We start from the raw sequence: 7,383 nt of genomic DNA, 5'->3' as shown, positions 1-7,383 counted from the left end.
CTTTTCCGTTTTCATATTTCAATTCATTCAAACCCGAGCTCGAAAATATAGAAACGTTGAACGACATTCTAATGACCATCTGTGTGGACATGATAATTCCCGGATAAATATTTCCAAATCTTTTGTTGCTTGTCCTCTACCGCTTCAACACCAACACATCTTCAAGTACACCATATGGATAAGTAATTGAACGATGTGATAGTTAGTGTCATCCATGTAGAATTAGCATCCCCGAAATCAAGATTCTTCATCATGGAAAGAGACATCAAGTTAATTAAATCCCCTTGATCACAAAGTGTTCTCCCAACATTTATCTTACCATCGAACAAGGAATGGTGAAACTACTAAGATCTTTTGGCTTTGGTGGAAGATTTCTTTGGAGAATTGCAATTAATCTTCTAACAATGATATTTTTTCATCATCTCTTATATTTCTTCTTTCGATTAACAAACATTTCATGAATCTTGCATAAACCAACATTTGCTCTAATGTCTCACCAAAATGAATGTTGACTTTAAACTCAGTAAACATCTCCATAAATCTCTTTAACTTCCCTTTTTTCTTCTCCTTCTTCTTTTTCTTCTTCACTTATGGATAAGGTAGTTTGACATAAGGAAAAATCTCTTGCTTCTTATCATTATCCATGAGAATTTTCTTCTTGGTTCTTCTCGAATTGGAGTCATCATCAATAAACTTCTCACTTTTTTCTTCCTCAACGGTGTTTCTAAATCTGTTCTCACTTTTTTCTCCTTTTTTTTCTTCTTTTTCTTCTTGTACTTTTTCAAATATTCCCTCATCAGCAACTTCCCATTCATATTCAGTCATTTTCTCTTTTTTCACTCTTAAGATTTACTATTGTGGGTATTAGTATTACTTTGTTTCTAAACTCAATAGCTTTGCAACTTTCATTCCTAGGATTATCCAACGTATTCTCACCACAACCTCCACTTGATTGAGCCGTCAATTGTTCAGATAACTAGTCAATTTAAGTTTTAAGATTATTTATGGATGCTTCATGAATCATGTTAGATGTCTCATGACTAAATTCCATTGCCTCAAAGTTTCTTTGAGTCATCTTAATGAATTGGTTTATAGTTTTTTCTAAAGGAGATGACTTCCTTAGTGATGGATTATTAAGATCTCCTCGATTAACACTTTCACATTGATTGTAACTCTATTTAAAATTTTGATGATCCTTGCATCTTGAATCGTAAGTGTTGGAGTAAAAATTTCCTTTTTGTAAAATGGTGACTAATCTCTCTTTTAATTTGACTTTCACTCCAACGTTAATATAAATGAAACAAATCAATGACTATATTATAATGATAATTTTTCTATTTTTCTATTTTTCTTTCTACCAATTTACTTAAAAGTTCTCTCATACTCACTTTATTTTTATATACTATTTTATAATATATCTATTATTCTTTTTCAATTCTCATAAAGAGAAAAAACTCGTCATTATTTTGTATATATATGAAAAGTAACTATACCAGTTCTACATTACACATTTGAAATAAGTGTTACATTATGCACGAATTTAAGTCTCAATAAATCAACCTTTAAAAGAAGAGTGAATTAAATTTATTGATTTAATGGTAAGAGTATATCACACTATTTTAGTTGTGCACTATAGAATTAAGTTAACCTATATTCCAATTTCCAACATATCCTTTGTGGTGTATCCGTGAACCATCTGTCACAAAGGCCCCCCACAACTATCTTCCCAATTCTCTTTTGTATCCTGATGGGATGGGGTTTGCCTTGTGTCAAGCAATTGGAGTAACTACCTAACCATCATCATGTCATGACATAGCAGCAAAAGAGAATTTCAATAAGGATCTCAAAAATCAAAAGATACAATTATATTCGAATTGAAGAACCGTAATCTATTTCGTTTTCCGAATCATTCTAAGAAACCTTCCCTTTAACCGATACTCCAATGAGCCAAGTGTGGTGTTTAGTCTTTACCTAGAATATGTTTGGTCCCACGAGGCACGCATGAGTTGGATGTGGCGGACACACGTCAATTTCCAACAAACACATGCTCATTCACTGTGTCCGACCAATTACAACGTGAATTCCACACACCACACCTCTCCAAATCACTCTACCTTTTCGTTTAGCCTTTTGTATTTTTCTCTTAACTCAATCTTATACAAGATTTTATGTTAAAAATTCATTGGGATGGATAAGAATACACTTGTTGAATAAATCCATTGAGAAAAACACAGAAAAGAGTGGAGAAACATCTCAACCCCATGTGGCATGTGGGGAGTGAGCATCACAGTTCTGAATCGGTTTGTTAATGTTTTTAACTTTTCATACAACAGCCATTACACGTAAATAGATAAGGATTCCGTCACAGGTTGGCAAGGTTATGTCCAAAACACTGACAGGCAAGGTTACAAAACAAGGTTGTGGTACGGTTCTACTTGTTGCTACCTGCTCTGCTCGTGACTTTGTCTACTTGAATTCTCATTCATGACTTTCCTTTTTGGTTAAAATTTAAATGATTTATTTATTTAGGACATAATTCAAAAATAGTTTTAATTTACAATCATATGTAATACTCCCTCTGTTTTTTATTATAAGTCATTTTGGAAAAATATTTTGTATTTAAATATAAGTCGTTTTAAAATTCTAATGAATAATTAATGTTGTTTTTCCTATTATATCCTTAAATATTTATTATTCTCTCTCCTTTCAATTATATAAATTTATCTTTCACATGTCATTAATGAAGGATAATTTTGTAAAAATCTTCACAATTTCTCAATTTCATACAAAATTATTTTTCTTAATCTGTGTGAAAAGTTTAAAACGACTTATAATAAAAATGGAGGGAGTATAATCAATCGTTAGTTGGTTCAGTGGTGATTGGCGCTGAACTTGATAGGGAGAACCACGGTTCGATCCTCCGCAACTCCGATCGGGAGAGGGCTGCTGACCCCTGAATCCCCCGCAACTGCGATCGGGAGGGGGCTGGAACCACTTGATGCCAGAAAAAAAAATTTGATGCCAGAAAAAAAAATTGGAATTTACAATGTGCATGTCATGGTCAGCTCTATTTTGGTCCCTGTGTATAATAATCTACTTAATATAAATTCAAGGTTGTCATGATGACAACCTAGGACACAACTCTAACCCAAATTCTTATATGGCATCATATTAGCATCCCAATGCTTATGTGTCATCCTATTAAAATTTAGAATTTTTATCACTTTTATTTTAATTCTTCACAACAACTCCAATTCAATATCACAATTAATAATAATATTAAAATAAATAATAATAATATTAATAATAATATAATAATATTAAACCATACTATTAATAATAATATACTAATATTAAACCATCACTAATAATAATAATAAAATAATATATCTAACTAATAATAATAGTAAAATAATAATAACAACTATAATAATAATACTAATAATAAAATAATAATATAATAACCGACCACCATAATTATAAATAATAATAATATATTCAATTAACACTATTATATCTTAATATCATAATTCTCTTTCTTTTATACAAAAAATCTTTAATTCTCAAATAATAATAATAATATAATAATACTAAACCATCACTACTAATAATGATAATATAATATCTAGCTAATAATAATAGTAAAATAATAATAATAAATATAAAGCTTCTTAATCTAAACCAAAATAAAAAATTTATATTTATTTTAAATATAAATATCAAATATATGTTGCTTTAAAAAATTGTCAAAAAAATATATCATAATTTTTTTATAATTTATAATTTAGATTGATCTACTTTTAAATGTATTATAAATTTAATAATTAATAAAATTTAATTAAAAATTTTGAAAATTTATAATAAATAATATGATAAAAAAATATGAATTGACTTGACCTACATATAATAGAAAAATATCAAATATTAAGCATTTAAGTTATATATAACAAGGCTTCTCAAGCTAAACCAATTTTCTAAATTTTTTATATTTTATAGAATTTTATATTATATATATATATATATATATATATATATAATTTTAGAATTCAATTAAAAATAAGTATTTTAAATTTTATATATAAATTATAAGTATTTAAAACTTTAAAAATAATCTATATAATTTAATAAAACATTTTAATATAATTTTGACCTAATGAATTTAACATACCTACAAAGTCTTAAAAAAATTCTATATATATTACATTTTAGGATTAAATAATCAATTTTATATTTAATTCAGTATACAATCAAAATAAAAAAACGGAAAAGAAGAAAAACGGAAAACTGGATGAGCCTAACCTCCAAATTAAATAATCAATTGAATTCCCAATTAAATAATGAATTGAAAATCTACAATAAATTATACCATCAATTATATATTTAATGTACATAAATTATCATTTATAAACTTACTCTCGACGTTTCAATTTTACCATAAATAAAATTAAAAAACGGCTGTATGAATTAGTTATAAATATACACCTGATGAATATTCCATTTTGTAAGGATGAAATCTCAAGACAATTACTTCTCAAACTTTTGCAATTTTATTCTGGCCTCTGTTTTCTTCAAATACAATAAGAATAAAATATTAGAAATGAAGACTATGAATTGAATACCATTTAAGCATGAGGTACAATTACATATCATAAAATAAGAATTATTTGTTAAAATTTTTAATTTTATTCGTATGTTGTTTTTTCTATTGATATTTTTTTATATATTTTATAATATGCTACATTGATTATAGATATTTTAAATGTTTATACACATTTTGTAAAAATGCAGATGACATGGTGGTTCATTTTATATGAGGTATATGAAAAAATTAACAAGCGAAAAATTTAGGTGGGAGGTAGCATCTACCAAGAATTTTAAAATATAGTATATTTAGTGGGACTTTTAGAACATGTTTGTTTGTAATTTTAAACACAAATTTTTTTTTTTTAATTTGTATGTGATAGAATAGTGATAATTATTTATGATAATATTTATTTATTTATAAAGTATTACCACTTTCTTTGCAATTTGTTAATAATAAAAATATCTTATTATCTTTTAATTAAATCAATACAATAAAATGTAATATAGAATATTCATTTATGTGTATATTGAGAGAATTAGTATAAGACTAAAATATCATTTTGAATATGTAAAAATATTTACATTTGATATAAAATTTATTTATTATTTTTTGAACAGTCAAACTAAAATTATAAAGATAAATTTTTATTTTTACTTTTATTTGAATTATTAATAAGTTAACAAAACCAAGATGAAGTAGAGTTAATAAATTTTTATTTTTATTTGAATAATTAGTTAAATTTTTTATAAAAATATATATTTAAAATTCAATCTATATAAGCCTAAATTATTTTTATCATTTCATATATTTTATAATTATATTTATGTTACATTTATTTATGCTTATTTTCATATTTTAGAAAATTTAATAAATAGATAACAAAATAAAAATGTAAATTCAAGTCTTTTAGATAACTTACAAATAAATAGACATTTTTATAGTGATAATTGAAATTTATAAACTCACAATGTAAAATATAAAAAATAATTGTCAATTATTTAATTGTGTACAAATATAATCATGTTTTATTATATTGTCTTTTGAATGTTTTCCTATTATTAATTTTTTTGTGAATTTTTTTTAATATTATTTTACTTCTCTGAATCACATATGTTATTATATTAATATTATTATGAATAAAATTATAATTCTTATATTAATAAAATTGTACTAATTCTACAATATGTGGCCGTATAAGACTAATTTTAATAAAACTGTACTAATTCTATAATATGTGGCAGTATAAGACTAATTTTAATATTAATAAAATAATTATTTAAAATTTTGTGGTATTAAATTAATAGAATTATGAGTTTTTAATTTTTATGATAAATAAAAAATAACCTTATATAACAGAATAATATTTTAATTAAATAGTTTAATATATTATAATAATAAAATAAATATTAATATTATAAAGTTCAATTTTAAAATATCCGTGCATCGCACGGGCCAACAATCTAGTGTCACTAAAATGTAGTCATGTATCAACACATTTTGCTGCCGAGTGTTCTGGTTGGAAATTCCGCTTTGATGTAGTCCGTCCATACTCTAATTGCACTCAAGTGTGATATGACATGTGTAGTGTAGTTCATCTCACTGGATTTAGTTTCACATTACTTAAACCTAATAAAATTTGGGCAACTCTTATTTTAGAAGGCGACTTTTTATGAATGGATTTATTTTCTAAATACAGGGAAATATTGTTAGAAATAATTAAATTTGAACGAATAATTTACATTCATCTAAATTTGAAATGTTTCTTGATTCTCAAGAAATTTCCCTTCGTACTTCTCAGTTTTCCTTTGTTGCATCACCACAACTGTTTTTTTTTTTGTTAACTAGTTTGATCACCATTAACTTATGTAACTATTAACTATGATATGTCAAATATCGCAATGTCTTTTTGACGCCTGATGTCGCCACACTTGTTCTACCCCACACGACTGAAGATTCATTTTCTCCCCCTAATAAAGGTGATTAAGTTCTAGTAAATTCTCCTACTACTATTTCTCACAAGATAGAAAGATTAATGTTTAGTTGACAACATGAAACACTAGGGTCAATGTCATACATCTTGTTGGGAGAGACGCCGAATAGGACGTTGTTGGCCTTAAAGCACTTAATAAGGCCCCTTTCCACATAATCAAAAAAGTTGGATCCAATATTCACCATTTTAGTAGGGCTTTCGTCGAGCTAGAATGCTACGAAATCACCATTTGGGACTGACCTGAGAATCTTCATTTTAGATTCGATGGGGAGGGATCCTCCGGGGCTATGTTCGTCGCATAAAATGGCCTATTCTAGGAACACATTAAACTCCACGATGTTGACGTCTAGGGGCGTTCTTTTGATGAATTGGATTTTCACCCTCTTATTCTATTGTACGGCTGGCGTGGTAGGGTCCTTTAGTAGTGCTTCATGTATTTGATGTGTGTTTGTTAGGTCGGCCCGGACGATCACAAGTTTATCATGAATGTTGTGGTATTTTACCTCTAGGTGGGCAATGGAAGCGATGATACTAAGGGTTACATAGAAGGGACTTCTCAAAATGCACTTGTAAACACTCCCACAAGAAACCACTAGGAAATATACGTCCACAATCCTCACATCTCTTCCTTCTCCGAAGGTTCCCGTAAGTTATATGCAATACCATATGTGGGTTACAGAACAATTGAATGCTTGCAAATCGGAGCTCACATGAGGTGATAAATTCTCATTCTCAAGCTTATCTTCTTAAATCGTTTGGCTTGCATAATTTCATAGGAGCTTCCCCCGTCAATCAAGATCCTTAATAC

General features: G+C 27.3%; 1 long non-coding RNA gene across 1 annotated transcript; it reads right to left on the bottom strand.

Moving 5' to 3' along the window:
- Positions 1-1,477: 1,477 nt before the first annotated feature.
- LOC131607966 (uncharacterized) lies at positions 1,478-2,127 on the bottom strand. The gene is made up of 2 exons (XR_009285460.1): positions 1,972-2,127; positions 1,478-1,790 (listed from the first exon to the last, which is right to left on the bottom strand). It is a non-coding gene; the product is annotated as an uncharacterized LOC131607966 (long non-coding RNA).
- Positions 2,128-7,383: the final 5,256 nt, after the last annotated feature.

Source organism: Vicia villosa, linkage group LG5 (genome assembly GCF_029867415.1).
Source record: "Vicia villosa cultivar HV-30 ecotype Madison, WI linkage group LG5, Vvil1.0, whole genome shotgun sequence".
Lineage (NCBI taxonomy): Eukaryota > Viridiplantae > Streptophyta > Magnoliopsida > Fabales > Fabaceae > Vicia > Vicia villosa.
This window is presented reverse-complemented; position numbering and strand designations above follow the sequence as displayed.